Here is an 18,054-nt window from a genome sequence, read left to right as displayed (position 1 = left end):
TTTCTACTTATTAAAATGGAGGCATTTTCTTTTTAATATACTTTTATATTTTAGAGCAGTTTGAGATTCACAGCAAAGTTGAGAGGAAAGAACAGAGAATTCTCATATGTGCCCTTCCCCAACACATGCACAGCCTCTCCCCTTGTCAACATCCTCACCAGAATGGGGACATTTGTTACAATCGATGAACCAATACTGGTACCAAAATTAACCAAACTCCATGGTTTAAGTTAGGATGGACATTTAGTATTGTAGTTCTATGGGTTTTGCCAAATATATAGTGACATTTATCCACCATTATAGAATCATACAGAATACTTTCACTGCCCCCCAAATCCTCAGTTCTAGCTACTCACCTATCCCATGTCCCTAACGCCTAGCAACTACTAATCTTTTTATTGTCTCCATAATTATGCCTTTTCCACAATGTCATATGTTTGGATTAATACAGTATGTTGACTTTCAGATTGGCTTCTTTTACTTAGTAATATGTATTTAAGATTCCTCTGTGTCTTTGTGTCTTGGTAACTCATTTCTTTTCAGTACTAACATTCCATTGTTTATTTATATCACAGTTTATTTAATCACATTACCTACTGAAGGATATCTTGGTTGCTTCCAATTTTGGACAATTATAAATAAAGTTGTGACAGAGATCCACATGCAAGTATTTGTGTGGATATGAGTTTTCAACTCATTTGGGTAAATACCAAAGAGCATGATTACAGGATCCTATAGTAAAAGTATATTCACTTTTGTAAGAAACTGCCAAATTGTCCTCCAAAGTGCTTGTACCATTTTGCATTCCCACCAGCAATGAATGAGATTTTCTGTGGCTTCACATTCTTGCCAGCATTTGGTGTTGTCAGTGTTTTTTATTTTAATCATTCTAATAGCTGTATAATAGAAATTACATTTTTATCTTCTGTAAACACAGACACACAAAAAGAAGATTAAAAGTCAAGAATGAATAATCAAGTCATCAACTTTGGACTCAATGTGAAACTTCTCCATAGAGGAATTTGTGCTAAACATGAATCCCATCACATTTCATAAGATGGGAGCACTGTAAGATAGTCCCTGTTCATGACTACAAAGGATAGATACTGCCAGAGTTTCAGGTTTGACCAAAAGTACTATCTTTCTTATTTTTTCCAGGAGAGAGACCACATTTACTGCCTGCCCTGGACTGATGCCCAGAGTGGGCGGGGCATGAGGGGTTAAGGCCCTGTTCTGGAGAGTAAAGGTACACTCAGTGGATGTGGGTCATGTCGCCAAGGAAGGGTGTCTTCCTGCAGCCAGTGCAGAGCTGGTCCATCCAGAGTGGTGCCTCTGGCTGCAAGGACTTGCAGTGTGGGCAGAAGGTGAAGTGCACATGGTAGTTGAGCAGACAGTTGGGGGAGGCCGTGTAGAGGTCAGAAAAGGGCATGTGGCACCATGAGATGTAGGTGGGGGTGTGGAGGGTGTGAACATGCTTCCAAACTGAGCGTCGAACGGGGCCTTGGTGATGCACCTTGGCTCCTGCAGCTCCTTCATCCAGGCAGCCAGAACCTACAGCGATTTGGCCTACTGGTAGGTTAGCACGCTCTCCAGCAGCCCCGTGAGTGCTTGCTGCCATGTCAGTGAGTCCATGTATTGTACTGCTCCATGCTGATGACGTGAATCTCATGCTCTAACTTAGGAATGATGGCACCCACAGCATGAGTTCCACCAGGTCACTGTACAGGTGGTCTCTGAAGTAGAGCACACAGGGACCACCCCATTCTGTCAGGTGCAAGAAGTTATACATATGATGTGGTCCCAGTGCAGGGAACCCTTCTCATCAAGTTTTATGAAAGGTTTGCACTAGTCAGTGAAGAAGCTGGGCTTGTCCGCCTGGACGATGACCATACTGAAGAGTTGGCGCCAGTCAGGACCCACCCTGTGCCACATCCCCTTGTTCATGAAGCTGAAAGGACTGTTAGTGGTGAGGAACAGCTGCTTCCTATGGGCCACCGGGCAGCTCAGGATAGCAAATGTCTCATCCCCTCTCAGGATGTACTTGTCCATATCCCACCCAATCCACTGGTACACGAGGCCCTTCACATCCATGGCTCGAATGGCACCCGTCACATCCTTGCAGAGGTGTGCTTGGTCAGTGACCTAGGAAGTGGTCCACCATGCAGGACAGAGTGCCATCTGTGGCAGGGAGATGTCCATGAACTTCTGGATGGAAAGACCCTTGCCACAGAAGCCATTCATCTGGTACAGTGGGATGTACTGGGTGTCCCCATACAGGTGGGTCACCTCCTCCTCAGGCACAGGCTGGAGGCCCTTGGAGGCCATCCCCAGCATCATGTACTAGAAGGCATCAATCTTCATCGGAAGGCTCTTCTGAATGTAGTGGAGGCCTTCGATGGCAAAGCTGGGGTCGTAGTCATATTTCCAGATCCTCTCTGGGTACTTGTAGTGTTAAGGTGTCACAGGTGGCACTGAAGATCTTAGAGTGCAACACATCTGTGTATTGGGCCAGCACGTAGTGGTATTCCAAGCCATGGACTTCAACATGAGGCAGGATGATCTCGTTGTTGGCATAGATAGCTTCTGGGTTCAGAAGACAGCAGATCTCAGAGGGGGCAGTCATGCACCAGTCTCCACATGTCCTGGTAATGAGCTAGGTAGAGCTCAGAGCCCTCGGGCTATGGATGCTGGGACCCAGGGGCCATGGCCAAGGCAGGAGGATGAGGTGAAGGTGGCTCACGGACTATCCCCAGCAACCCCTGCACAGCAGCCAGCACTAAGTGGCCTCCCACAGCCCCATACCCCATGCCTGCCACACACCACGCTGTTGCCCACACAGTCCTCCCAACAGTACTATTTTCTATAAGCACCAAGGCACAAATGATTTACATGGTCTGAGTAAATTTACATTGGAGTGCCACTGTGCATATGTTCTTCATTTTATTTTTTTAAGTTTATTTATTTATTTTGAGAGAGCACAAGCAGAGAGGGGCAGAGACAGAGGGAGGGAGAAAGAATTCCAAGCAGGCTCTGCAATGTCAGCACAGAACCTGATGTGGGGCTCAAACTCATAAACCACAAGATCATGACCCCAGCCCAAGCTGGACACTTAAGGGACTGACTCATCCAGGTGCCCCAGGGCATATGTTCTTTAAATTAGTTCCTTATAATTTTAGGGTTCTAACAGAACATCTTGTAAATGCATGACATCATCTTGATAGAGATCTGCGACCTTTTCTTATAAGACTTTGAAAACCATTTTTCTTGAATTGTAAACTCAAAAAAGAACTTTAAAGTTTTCTTAGAACAAATCTATCATTTTCCACCACAGGCAGCTGAGGCCCAGAAAATTTAACTTGCCCAACCGTGTTTGGGATCATCTGCAGTGGGGCACCTCAAGAACTACTTCACACCCTTTCCATTCTACCATTGTGCCCCTTGATATTAACCGTCAATAGTATCCTTACTAATTCTAGTTGCCTTTCTTTCCTGAGCAATTACAACTTACCTACAGTTTTTTTATCCTGTTGCATAAAAGCCCTATTTCCGTTTGAAATGGTCAATCTACTTACAATGAAAACTGATGACAGTGAAGATAATTCTAAAATCATGGCTCTTCAAGGAATATTTTCACAAATTTCAGATTAGTTTTCCTTAAATAAATTTCAAAACCTATAATGTGGATATCTGAATGGTTTGAGATTTGCCCATCCCTCTTTTTCTGTCATCCCCTTTTCTGTGTGTGTGTGTGTGTGTGTGTGTGTGTTTGAATGTTTAGTGATTTTTGAGAGAGAGAGAGAGAGAGAGAGAGAGAGAGAGAGGCAGAATCCAAAGCAGGCTCCAGACTCTGAGCTCTCAGCAGAGTCTGATGCAGGGCTCGAACCCATGAATGGCAAGATCATGACCTGAGCCAAGTTGGAGGCCCCATCCCCTTTTCTTAAATTCTGTAAACCTTCCCTCCCCTCCCCTCCCCTCCATTCCCCTCCCCTCCCTTCTCCTCCCCTCCCTTCCCTTCCCTCCCCTCCCTTCCCTTCCCTCCCCTCCCTTTGTTTCCCTCCCCTCCCTTCCCTTCTCTTCCCTCCCCTCCATTCCCTTCCTTTCCTTTCCCTCCCCTCCCCTCCCCTTCCCTCTCTCCCCTTCCTTTCCCTTCCCTTCCCTTCCCCTCCCTTCCCTTCCCTTCCCTTCCCTTCCCTTCCCTTCCCTTCCCTTCCCTTGAGTGACCCTGGTTGCCTTTCTTTGCTTTTCTTGTGCTTTTGGGTCCTTTCCTCCCTAGCAGACTCTCCTTTAAGTTAATGAAGACTAATAGTCTGATGGTCACTTCAACATTCATCTTTTACGTTACCATTCCTATGTAGATTCATATACTTCATTTTGTGCAAATCCTGAGATTCTAATTTATATAGAGATAACAGTGCACATTATGTTCTTCCCTAGCAATTAAAAAGAAAAGGTTACTTTCAAGCCTGTTATAAAATAATAACATACTGTATCAGCAAAAAGAGCAGGAACAGTTTTTTTCCTCATTTCCTGAATTAAGGAAAATAGCATATGAACAGACAGCAGAAACATACGGTGATATGAAATCTATTTGAGCGACTAATGTGCTAAAATATAAGGTTGATGAAGTATTGGGATTTATCACTAGGAAAATATAGAAGCAACTGCCACAGTTATCCACTGGGAAATTAAAAAATAATAAATAAATAAGGAGCCAGTAAGTAACTGTGAATGAGAAGATACAGATGTTTCATGAAAATAAAACACTGTCTTAATGTTGCTTTGACGGTACTTAAATATAATAAGTCCACACAATGACAGATTATCCCAAGACACTACTGGAAAAGAGGTTATCATTATGAGATATTTATAACAGCTAGGTTCTGCTTCAATGTCTAATTGAAATATCAGACATGATATATGCTTAGCAGATATATTCATACTACAATCATACTAAAAATGAAACTCAAACATAAGAAAAAGTATGATGCTACTAGAAGTGAGGAAGGACAGTTTTATGAAGATATGAAAGAAACTTGGATTAGAAATGGAAAATAAACCAGTTACCTTAGATATTAGTGGTTGATGTATTTAATTTAGTTTTATTTTATTCATTTAGTTTATTTCAACTACTATTTAGACTATCTTTTTTTATATAACATTTAAGGAGTTCAATATTTGAACTCTGGAGAAAGTAACATGACAATTAAATTTTGAAATGGGGGGCACCTGGGTGGCTCAGTCTAACTCTTGATTTCAGCTCAGATCACGATCCAAGGTCAAGGGATAGAGCCCAGGGTTGGGCTCCATGCTGAGCATGGAGCCTGCTTAGGATTCTCTCTCTCTCTCCCTCTGCCTCTCGCTCCTGCTCATGTGCTCTTTCTCTGTCTCTGTAAAATGAAAAAAATATTTTTTTGAACATGCAGACACTATAAATTTGTTCCTGTGATAGACTTAAAAGTATTTATAACTCTTCTAAACAGTTTAATGTATTTGATCATTGAAAACCATCATTTAATGTTGCATTATATAGAGTTGTATTGGACAAACACAACTCCTTCTTCTTTTTAAATTGTTTTAAATGTTTATTTATTTTTGAGAGAGAGAGGGAGACAGAGCGCAAGCAGGTGAGGGCAGAGATAGAAGGAGACACAGAATCTGAAGCTGGCTCCAGGCTCTGAGCTGTCAGCACAGAACCCGATGTGGGGCTCGAACTCAGGAACTGTGAGATCATGACCTAAGCCAAAGTCGTACGCTTAAGCGACTGAGCCACCCAGGCACCCCAAACACAACTCATTCTTGAAATGTAATAATAAAATATTATTTTGTCTTCCAATGTCTTTTATTTTTATTTGATGGGACAATATTTTTCCTGTTCTTGGAAGTAACAATTTTGATACTGACATTAAAATGTCCAGAACCATGTAACAGGTAAAACTTTGAATTTATTTTAAAATTAAGCCATCTCCTACCCCTCCTGTTACCCTTCCTGAGCTCACAGCAATATGACATTATCTTCAACTCCTCTATGTAAAGATCTGCTTATCCCTTAGTGTTGGCAGCCCTCATCCCAGACTTTCCTTGTGTTGACTTTCATCATCACACCTGTAACATGTATACATTCCCTAACCCCAATAAAAATCTGAATGTGCAGACTTCAAATGAGGCCACTCTTTTCTTGCTAATTGCCAGCATGTTGCCTGGCATCGCTCATCCTAGAGATTTTAGATGAAACTAAGACCTCACTCTTAGACTGGTCTTATGAAAACCTCCTGTCTACATGTAAGACTAAAGGGTAATGCAATTATTGGTACTTACCAGGGTTTCAAGCCCATTATATCTATGGTGCAAGCCATCATCACATCCAGGTTAGTTCATGTGTCTGGTCCAGCCAGTGTAAATGACTTGGACAGTGTGCCAAAAGTAGTTCGTATGTTCAGACCATCAGTCTCTCTGGAATGGTCACTGTTGAAGAGTTGGTTCAGATAATAGCCATATATTTATCTTTCCTCTATCTTTTTATAGAGCTGAAAAAAGCTGTATCTTCTAGCTGTGAATGCCTAAAGATGGCTATGACTGAGGAGGAGGGGTAAGTGGGGCTTTCACTGGCTCTTACCAAGATTTCGGTCTCTGCTGCGTCCTGACCTAGCCCCTAGGTCCCTTAATGGGGTTGACTCCAGTCCCACTGGAGAGAGACTCCATTACCCATGAGCCTCAATCCCTACTTTATTCACTCTAGGCTCTACCATGCACCCTCCCCAAGCAAGATACTCCAGAGATGGGGCACAGGACTAACCATAGGCAGTACTTGCTACCACTCTCTGTGTCACCTTGGGAAGTTCACTTTAGCCTTTAAACTTCAGTTTCTTCATCTCTAAAGTTACAACAATAATAATACTTATCTAATAGGGTTCTTCTGAGGATTAAGTGAGCCTCATTCATGTAGGAGCACTAAATCAACAATCAATATATTCAGTTGACAGTAGAGATTTTACTGACTAGAGGGATCACATGAATATGGCTTGTAACCAAACACCCATACCTAATTTACCTATCATCTAAGCGCAAAATAACATATATATGTATATACATATGTGTGTGTGTAAATATACATATGAATATACGTTTTATACACTGACAAGTATTTAATTTACGTCACTATGTCCTTGGAAATATTTTGCTGCAAAGTCCAGCTACATCCTGCAGAGAACAAATAGGTACTGAGACTACATGGAGACGAATAGGAGAACAGGAGAGAGTAGTTTTCCAGATATCCTTGCTAAGGCCCCAGGCACGAGTGAAGGCAATTTGGCTCCCCCAGTCCAACCTGGTCATCAGCTGAATATCACTGAGCGAACCCAGTCAACATCATGTGGAGACACAGAAGAGCCCAGCTGAGCCCTGTCTGAATTTCTGACACACAAAATCGTAATACAGTTAAAAGGCTGTTGTTTTAAGCTGCTAAATTTTGGAATAGTTCTTTACACAGGTAACTGAAAACTATCTTTATTTAGTCTAGGCTTTATTCAGGAGATAGCCATGGTATAATTAAGCTTATATTTAGGTTATCAAGTGTCATCATGAGCTTAAGATGTATTTCTCTCTGGGAACAGGAAAGCCTGAATCTAGGCACATTTGCTTGAAAAAATAAGAAGAATCCTGGAAAATATATACTCCTAAAGAGAAACTAGAGTCTTGCAGATGATCATAACCCACATTAGTGACTAGACTGCATAGACTTCTGTAAAAATTGCTTGGCATCTATATTTTTACCAGCCTCATCTGAATTACTGTCCTAATCCTTATGTATATATGTATACGGAGATGGGTTTGCCATGGGTTGGGTGCGAGTTGAAGAGAGGACAAGTACTACAGTCCAAGCCTGAAGGAGTTATTTCACTTATATTTCTGTAAGATATTGAATGCAAGCATTTCATGCAGACACTCTGCAAACAGCATAGCTATGATACCCTGAAAGCCTCAGCACACCAGAGGAACAGTGCCTAGCAGGGAATCACTGGGTTCAAGAGAAGCAGCGATACTGCCAGGCATGACAGAACTTGACACAGCCGTGGTAGCACCCACTATCTGAATGGTGTGTGGCTTGGAAGAGTCTGGCATAAGTGGTCAGGAATCGAACAGGTGACCCATGTGGTCATCAGAGGAGAGCAGGTGGAACAATGTCCCAGGCATACTCTGAGCAGTGGAGGAAAAAGTGTCAGGGAGCTCGGACCCTGTGGGTAGAGTGAGCATCATCAAAACGTGAGTCTGCATTCTCTTAACCCAGCTCCTCCAAGCCAGCTCTCTGGATTCATTACCTTTCCACGTTCCCCCTGTAAAGCAATATGCATAACGCCCATGGCATGCTGAACGCTCACTGCTACAAAGCCAATCTCTCCTATTACCACATGGGTGGTTACCAAGAGTCAATCAGTCTACTATAAAATCTATCCTATCTATGGCTGCCAAAGCAAGTTTTTGATGAATATTATGTAATCCAATGAGAATTGAATGCAAAAATCATTGTTTTTCAGAAAACTAAATAGTTTTTTCAATAAAGACAGGTCACTATAAAAAGATACTGTCAATTTAGTTTTAAATGATAGAATTGTACAAGGCTGAAACAAAAACACAGAAAGATTATGCACTCAGATTCCTTCACAATTCTCTTTAAGTTCTTGCCCCTCTTTCAAAAAACCAAACCTGGTTTTTAAATATTTAATATTTAATGTTCTGGAAGAGGTGGAAAATGTGCTGACACCTTTAAAGAAAACCCAAACAGGGGCACCTGAGTGGCTGAGTCGGGTGAGTGTCTGACTTGGGCTCAGGCCATGATCTCATGGCTTGTGAGTTCAAGCCCCACGTCAGACTCTGTGCTGACAGCTCAGAACCTGGAGCCTGCTTCAGATTCTGTGTCTCCCTCTCTCTTTCTGTTCCTGCCCCACTTGCACTCTGTCTCTATCTCTCTTAAAAATAAACAAACATTAAAAAAAATTAAAAAAAAAAAAACAAAAAACCTTCACCTTTCATACCCTGCTCTGGATGCCCCTGAAAACAAAACAGCATTTTATAGCCGTTACATCTCCTTTGTGAATCACAGGCAGAGGATGGATTTAGGCGAATATTCCTATGCACATAATTTACTATATAATAATATTTGTTACCACTATCAATTTAACTTCTTTTGCTGAGTTTCTCCTTTTCTTAAGCAATTCTTGATACTGATTTTGACCTAGTATATGTTTTCTATATTTTTTAATTTTCACTGGCTTTTAAGAGATAAGAATGTTTTTACTTGTCTTACGTTCACCAGCTTTCACAATCTTATTTGGAAAAAGAAGACTGAACTGCCCATAGTTATATATAAACCTAATTTCTTTGATTTTGATATGAATTTACTAAGAAAATAAAATTCAAGGTCTCAAAACTTCCTATCAGAGATTCTAACCTTTGTTCTAAGTTGTATTAGCTAGGGTAGTAAAGTAGCTTGTAGGAAATAAACCCTCAAATCTCAGTCTTGTGCACCATATAGTTCATCTCTTACGTACAGGGTCCAATTGTGAATTTCTGGTCAGCACCATTCAGGAATCAGGCTTTTCCCATTGTTCCTTAAGGCATGGAAATCTCCTCCTGGATTTTCTGCATGTACTCAGGAAAGCAGTGCAATGAATATGCATGGAAAGTGGTGGAAGAGTTTTAAATGGACCCAGCCTAAAGTCATGCATGAACTCTACTCATGTTGTATTAGACAGAATTTAGTTGTCTAGTGACATCAAACTGCAAGGAATACTGACACATATCGTCTAGCTGTTTGTCTTGGACGAAGAAGCAAGGCTGAGCAAGCATATGGCAGCTTCTACTGCAAAAGTCCTACACTGCCTATGTTTCCAACACATAACAACAAACGTATCCCGTCTCCTAAAATGGTACTGAGGAGGAAAGAGAAAGATGTTCTCCATTCTAACTTTTATTGCCCTTCTTAATGTAAAGACTTAAGACAAATCTTACCTGTAATGTGTTATAATATATTCTGAATTATTGATATCAATAACCAAGTTATTTCATTGCTATAATGTCCACTGAAACTTGCCTTCCACAGTGTTACACATATAGTTATGGAACACAGATATTACTTCTATAGGAATTAAAAGAAACACTAACAATAGCTTTCAGAGAAATAATCCCTGAGCAAAGCTAATTTTTTTAATGTTTATTTATTTTTGAGAGAGAGAGAGAAAGAGAGAGAGAGAGAGAGAGAGAGAGCGTGAGCAAGTGCACAAGTGGGGGAGGGGCAGAGAGAGAGGGAGACACAGAATCTGAAACAGGCTCCAGGCTCTGAACTGTCAGCACAGAGCCCGACTCGGGGCTCGAACTCATGAGGCATGAGATCATGACCTGAGCTGAAGTCAGATGCTTAACCAACTGAGCCACCCAGGCTCCCCTAAAGCTAATTTTAATACAAAGTTCATTGTCCTTACTGATTTTGATTGAATAAATGTAGTTGGTTGATTGACTTCTTTGATTTTTTTAAACCAATGAGAAATAAAAAAGGGTTTTTATTACACAAAGATAATTACAGATTATGGAAACACAATCTATATTCATTTTAGATTCTGAAAGACTGTATGAAAACCAAATGTGATATGAAAATAACAGAATAATAATTTAAAATCTGGAGAATATACTTCATAGAGGTTTATATCCCAAGGAAAACCAAGCTAGAATTACATAAGTTAGAGCTCTAAAAACATTCTTTTTTAATGTACAATTTAGAAATGAAATAATCAAATCCAATTTAGATGAAATATTCAAAATGATTAATTTAAGATGTTTCACCAAAAAAATTCTTTAAATGTCCCAAGGGAACACAATGTTTTAAACTACAATCCAGAAAAACTTTCAACTATGAAAGAAAATAACTCCACTGTATATTTCTAATATTTTAGTTAATATCCATGATAAGACATTCTAGATCAAATAGCTTTAATGGACTCTCTTTATGGAATGCTCCTGCTACAGATCCTTCAGGAGAAAGATAATCTGCTTGTCTGTCTTCTTTGAATGACCTCCTTGGCTGCCTTTAAAATACCATTTTCCAGTCAGCAGCACTTAATTCTCCTCATCCATTTATTCATCCTAGCCCAGGCCAAGAATATTCTGGCATACTTCAGAACTAGAGGGTTGGATGGGTGGTGCCTGATAGTTTGTTCTTTGGAACAGTTATGATCACTGATGGAATAATAATTCATCTGACCAGAAAGGCCAAAGAAAAAATTGGAGAGGCCTGGGAAGCAGAACTGAGTTCAAGCAAAACACTGTAGTAGGTGAGATTTATTTTCAGCATTTTTGATCGCTTTCCTTTCACTAATTTCCCCTCTTTAAGTTCCTCACTGTGAGGCTCAGCTTGAATGTAACCTCAGACAGTGCATTACAATCTGAACTTTTTCTCTGTTCTTTTATCTTGGGCATCATTTCACCCAGGCCTCCTTAATATCCTAGATGATGTTTACTGGCATAATTGATTAATCTTTGGTAATACCTGACTGCACATCAGTGCAGCGCGGTGTTACTCTATCCACAATCATTAGTATTTTAACACAGACCTACAGACATGAACATTTGAATTTCTCTTAGAGGCTGATACAGAATTCTGAAGATGTGTATACAAAGACCAGTCCCCAGCCTTCAAATCTGATCTGTATCTGTACTACAGTTACGGCCTTCCCCTTTGACAATGGGCCATTATTTTTCTTTCTTTCCTAATGTGCAATGGGATAATGGGTGTGTGTGAAGGGAGCAATCTCCTAGTAGATAGTCATGTAATTCATGCTATAAGAAGGCTGATTATTTTGTTACTTTAGATTACAATTATCTTCTTTTTTTAATAAATTTTTTAAATGTTTATTCATTTTTCAGAGAGAGAAAGACAGAGTATGAGTGGGGCAGGGGTAGAGAGAGAGATGAAGACACAGAATCTGAAGCAGGCTCCAGGCTCTGAGCTGTCAGCACAGAGCCCAACGTGGGGCTTGACCCCACAAACCATGAAATCATGACAAGAGCTGAAGTCAGATGCCTAACTGACTGGACCACCCAGGCGTCCCACAATTATCTTCTGAACATGATGGTCACAATTTCAAACGCCCACAGGAGCTCGGTGGGTAAAACAAATGAGTGAATTTGGCAGTACATACTTCTACTTAGGAGTATTTAATCAATAAAATATTTTAGACAGAGAACACATGAGTGGGGGAGACGTAAAGAGGGAGAGAGAGAGAATCTTACGCAGGTTCCATGCTCTGCACAGAGCCAGATGTGAGATTTGATCCCATGATTCTGGGATCATGACCTGAGCCCAAATCAAGAGTCTGATGCTCAACCAACTGAGCCACCCAGGCACCCTCTACCTATGAGTATTTAAGTTAAACTGTCATAATTATCATGCTGGCTAAATTAAACATGCTTGCATCCTCTGCTTTAAGGTTCTTAACAACAAAACCACACCTCTGTGTTAAGGAACAGGAGGCTAGACATCACTAATAAGAATGAAAATCTCATCAGAGGCAGAAGGTACTCTATTACTCTATTACTCTGAGTCTTGATGATGGAAGAAAGGTCAAGCTATCTAATCTATAATTAAGAGCAGAAAGCTAATGTCTGAAGAGCAATATCCCATGTTTAAAAAAAATATGTCCATTTGTAAAGTAAATAGATGATAAGCTTCTGGGACTTAAAATTCTCTTCCTTATTATTTAATCTATTTTCAACCATTACACACTTAAAAAATGGTGCTCTTTTAATCAGAAAAGGAAACAATGAAATCTTTGTTCATTAAGATTAATTTGTTTAGAAGACAATGTTTATACTAACATGTTGATAGAACCATGCCCAAGTAGCGGGCATCAGGATAGCAGGCCATCACAGGGACCTGGGCCTGGATATCCTAAAAACCATAGGTGCTCACAATAGTCTCCAGACAGGATGCAAAGTGGAGCACTCTAGTGACCAACTCACAGCTGTGGGCTTTGCATGACCGCATGGCTCTACTGCTTACACTTCTGTGTATTTTTCTTTTTTTCCCCTGGTCATTTTGGGAATCCAGCCTGTATAAACTATGTTAATGGAACCAAGAGAAAGAGATATGGTCCATATTTGAAAAGAAGGGTAGAACGAGACAAACTCCTGGAAATCCAGCTTGCTGGTGACAGCTACTGAAGGCCCCTGGGAAGATAAAGTCCGCAAGGCCCCTGACCCTGGTATTTGTCCCAAAGTCATGCTTTGATTTACATTTTTCTTGAAGGGGAAGACAGTATTCCCTAAACCTGGAATGAAATGAGTCAAGCAATGCCCTCTAAGCCCCCCCTTTGTTTTTCACTGCTCTTAGACATTCTTTTAGGATAGAAATGTGACACTGAGGCATAAGCCTCACACACCTTCATAGATGACGTAACTTCACCTCAAAGAGGGGGGAAAAAAAAACTACAGAATTACTTTATGGGAGAGCCAAAGAGATTTTCTTTGTTGCCTTGACTACCGTTTTTGTCCATGCTCACAACTAAGCAAACAAGAGGGGAGGGAGAAGTAACTTGGTTTTTTCAGATGGTTGATTGTACTTACTCTTATCTTAGCCAGAGTTGGAGACCTAGAGCGACAGGAGCCTGATGTTTCCTAACTGCTCCCCAATCAATATATATACCTCTCGGTCTGGTATTTAAAGCCATCCACAGTTGCCCTTGTATTAATTTTCTATTAATGCATCACCACAAGTTACCACAAATTTAGCAGATTGAAACAACACCTATTCATTATCTCACAGTCCTGTAGGCCAGAAATCCCAGAATGCTCAGATAGGGATTGCTTGCCAGAGCAACCTCTGGGTCTCACAAGATCAAAGTGAAGGTGTCAGCCCACCCATCACTTATCTGGAGGCTTTTGGAGAAAATCCCCCTCCCAGGAGCCTTCAGACTGTTGGCAGAATTCAGTCTCATGCAGTTGTATAATTAAGGTCCTGTTTCCTTGAACCAGAGTTTCTAGAGGCTGCCCACATTCCTGGGCTGGTAGCCTCTCCTACTTCAAAGCCAGCAATGATGCACTGGATCCTTCTTGTGTTTTGAATGTGACTTCTGCTTTCACCAACCTGGGAAGGAGCTCTGCTTTTAAGGGCTCATATGCTCACACTGGATCCACCAGGATAATCCAGGATAATCTCTTTAAGATTATCAACACTTTAAGATTATCACTTTAACAACATCAGAAAGACTCTTTTTTCCATGTAAAGTAATTTATTCATAATTGTTCTACCTCATCACATTCGTAGGTTCCAAGAATTAGAAAATGGAATCTTGAGGTGGGAGTGGGGGGAAGGAGGAGGTTTTAAGAATTCTGCTTACCGAAGATCCTAAACAACAATATTCCAAGTGGAATCAAGACAATTCACTTCCTCAAACCACACCCATAGTGTCTTGTTTATCTTTTCTTACCTAGTTTCCTCTTTGTAGGATGTATCTCTCTGTTTACATTCCACTGCCTGACCCCACCTACCTAGGTCCTGCTGTAGCTTCAAGGTCAACTTCAAAGGGCTCTTCCAACAAAAATTCCCCCTAGGGTGATCAGGCCCATTACCATCCACACAGTTTAATGTATACTTCTCTTTTGATCCTAATTACATTATGCATTTCATTTTGTTCATCTTTATACTTATTTAGTCCTTGATAATGTATTGATGCAAATGCCTGGAAAGCTTTGAAGGTGTCTTCCTCACCTTTGAGTACCTCTACCATTCAGTTCCTTATTACAGTTGAATTGTCACATATTCAATATGGTATTTTCTCAAAAGAAAGAGGTCATTCTTTTCCCAAAGGGACCAAAGGCTTGAACCTGTATGTAGGATACTCCTGACCTGCTCTGTGTGTGCTATCATGTGTATTCTCTGCCAGAACAGCACTCACCACACTATATTGGTAGTATTTCCTCACATCAGTGCCTCTAACACAAAATATCTCAAGGACAGGGGGTCAGCTTCAGTCATTTATTTTCTCATTTGGCACAGGTGGAGTTAGCTATTAGGCCTTGCGCCACGTACAGTGATACCACTGTGAACAAAAGAGACCTCATGGAACATACAGTCTAATGGGAAAGGCAGACATTAGGGAAACAAAGAAATAAATATATACTTACAAGTTTCAGGAAGGAATCTGATGGAAGAATGAGAGAAGATATTAGAAAGAATACCAAGGAACCTTACTGAAGGGGAAGGGCAAGTGGTACTTCCTTGAAAAGTGACATTTAATCTGAAACTTGAGAGAAAAACAGGAACTTTTCAGGTAAGAACATTGATAAGAATGGTCCAGGCAATGGTAGTGTAAGTAGGGGAGATGATGTGAAACGAAGCTAGAGAAGTAAAAAGTCAGGTCATTCAGAGCCTCATATGAGTTGAGGATTTAGATTCTCATTTAAGTGCTATTACAGTTACTGAAATTAAAGTTTTAAGTAAAGAAGTGAGATGGCTAGACTGAGTGTTTCAAAAGAAAATGAGCGGTAGTGTGGTGATGAGTTGGAACAACCACCCAGCAAAGAAGAGAGAGCAACGGAGGGGCCACAACAACCACCCACGGACTGGCCATCTTTAAGTATCCATGACATATGGACCTTTTGATCAAATACTAGTAGACTCCTGGGCTTCCATGGGTAGAGAGACTCCTACCTCAAATACTCTATGTTGGTTGTAAAGACGTTAAAAATGCTATGCAAGAACATTTTTATGGAAGCTTAAAATATGTGTCAGTCAGTACAAATCATTGGACTTGTAATGTTTATGTGGCTCAATTAAATTCCATGTGCAAAATACCTAACACATCAACTGGCCTATGGTAAGTAATCAAAAAATATTAAGTTCCTTGTGCCTTTTCTTTATGTGGTCCTCACCACAATATGACATATTGGTGCCACTTGATTTAAACTACTATTTCCTCATCAGACACCAACGTAGTCTATATTCAAATGGTCTAAGTTTTAAGAATCCCATTACCAAATAAAATTTACAAAGTCCATCAAAGTTATTCATCTATACACCTGAGTGAATTATTTACATTAATAAAGGATACCATACAATCATTACCAATATGATTCTTAAAAAGGGCAAAAGCCCTATCGAGCATTCCTCTGAGCTGGATACAAACTCCACCGCACTGAATTCAGAGTCAGTAAGACAGAAGTGATAAATGAGTTAGCATGACCCAATATCAATAAATACTCTGTCCACATGGGTTTTATCCAAGGCAGTTCAAAAATTTTGAGGAGGAAAAAATAGGCCAGTGGCAGAGATCCTGGAAAACTAGAATATTTTGGAAAAGTTTTGAAAGACCTATAATCAGAATAACATCCAAAGAGAATAAAGTAGGTGAAATTAGAAAGAATGAACTACAAATTGTGAAGAAAATCAGTGTAATTGGCACGCTAAGTAAATTCTTGTTGAAAGAAGAGTGTAGCAATTTTCCTCATGATTACACATGTGAAGTATTAGAGATTTCAGTTGGTTTACAAATTGATGCAGTTATTGACTAAGCATGGACTATGGATCAGTTCTTCTGATATTCCAGAAATCTTTCACTTAATTCCTCCTCCAAATTGACTCTCTTTCCTTCTCCACCTTGCTCACTACCTAGCATGGATTACGTCAATAGGCTCCCAAGTCCTCTGGCTTCCAGTTTGGTTTGGCCAGCAGGAAGCTGAGAGCGAGAGGGAATTCAGGACAGAGTATCTGTTTTCCTGATTCCCAGCCTGTTAATTTGCCCTGGCAGCCTGTGTCACTTGACAGAAGGTCACTTTGCCACTGCAGGTGGCTGCTATATGAGACATTCTCTTTTTTAGAGTTTTAGTAATATCTTCTTCCCATTGTCCATTCAGCTCTATGGGTGATGAAACCTTGCTTCCACTAACTCCAGGTTTCTGTGCTGTGTCTTGTGTCTCCCTCCACCCCACCACCACACACACGCCTTTGTAATTAGTCCCTTGTATAAATAAACTCTCCTCAAGTTAGGCTAATTTGAATGTGATATCTTTTCCATTTGAGATCTTTCCTGATATCTATAATTCCTGACAAACTCTATTTCCACTAGACCTGTGTTTCCAAACTTCAGTTATTCACGTAAGGACTCTGGGGCCAGAGAATTCTGAGCAACTGATCTTTGTTTTCATGCCATAGTACTGAGTTCAGAAACATCTTTGAACCAGATTTGGCCAGCCTGGGGTGGGGAGAAGGTGATAAATGGGGGCTGTGTTCCTGGCCTGAGTGTTCTGTGCTAACATGTGTTCTGTAGTCATACTGTATATTCTACAGCACTGACAGTGATGAGATGCACCTGGCATCTCAGGATGAGGGGGAATCCAGCCCAGACCCACACTAGCCTACCTATAAGTGGCTCGAGTCATCCATATTTAAGGCAGACCTGGAAGGCTGCTGAGCTTCTAGGCGCTCTGGTGTCACCTTCAATGACACATGTTATCACCCAAAACTGTATGACCCCTGGATGAAGACTGTGAGGTCTAGAAAGAAGCTTGTATAATTATGAGACCTAAGAAATGTGGCTTATCTTTCTGCTCCTACTTGTGATTGTTCTGGCTTCATTCTCTGTATCCTTTGACTTTGTAAACTTTGTCCGGCATACCTCAGTGGTCTCTGAGTCTTCTCTCACCTTCACTGCAACCTTACTCTTGAGATGTGTCAATACAGAAGTCATGTGATAACTGTATTCATGAGTTATGCCTGATCTACCTACCACTTCTCAATCGATTTTAAATCCACTCCTTATTTTAAAAAATATTACAATATTTTATCAGGTAAAATATAGTAAAATCACAAACGTGATATGCTAGTTGTGTGATTTCTTATACACATTAAGATAAATACCCAACACTGTTCAGATTCTGCTGACATAGGTTGCTTAAGTACTGGGATAACCCCTTCACTGAAATCAACTTAAAGTCTTAGCTTAAAAAAAAAAGATTTTTAAATCTTCATAAAAGCACAGATGAGCTGGCAGAAGAGTGAACGATTCCCAG

The 18,054-nt window shown here is 40.5% G+C and overlaps 1 pseudogene; it reads right to left on the bottom strand.

Annotated features, from left to right (window-relative positions):
• Positions 1-1,252: 1,252 nt before the first annotated feature.
• The window catches only part of LOC115515715, a 39,061-nt pseudogene continuing 22,259 nt past the window's right edge, over positions 1,253-18,054 (bottom strand).

The sequence above is a fragment of the Lynx canadensis genome, chromosome A1 (genome assembly GCF_007474595.2).
Source record: "Lynx canadensis isolate LIC74 chromosome A1, mLynCan4.pri.v2, whole genome shotgun sequence".
NCBI lineage: Eukaryota > Metazoa > Chordata > Mammalia > Carnivora > Felidae > Lynx > Lynx canadensis.
Note: the sequence above shows the minus strand (reverse complement) of the source record. Positions and strands in the feature narration are given on the sequence as shown.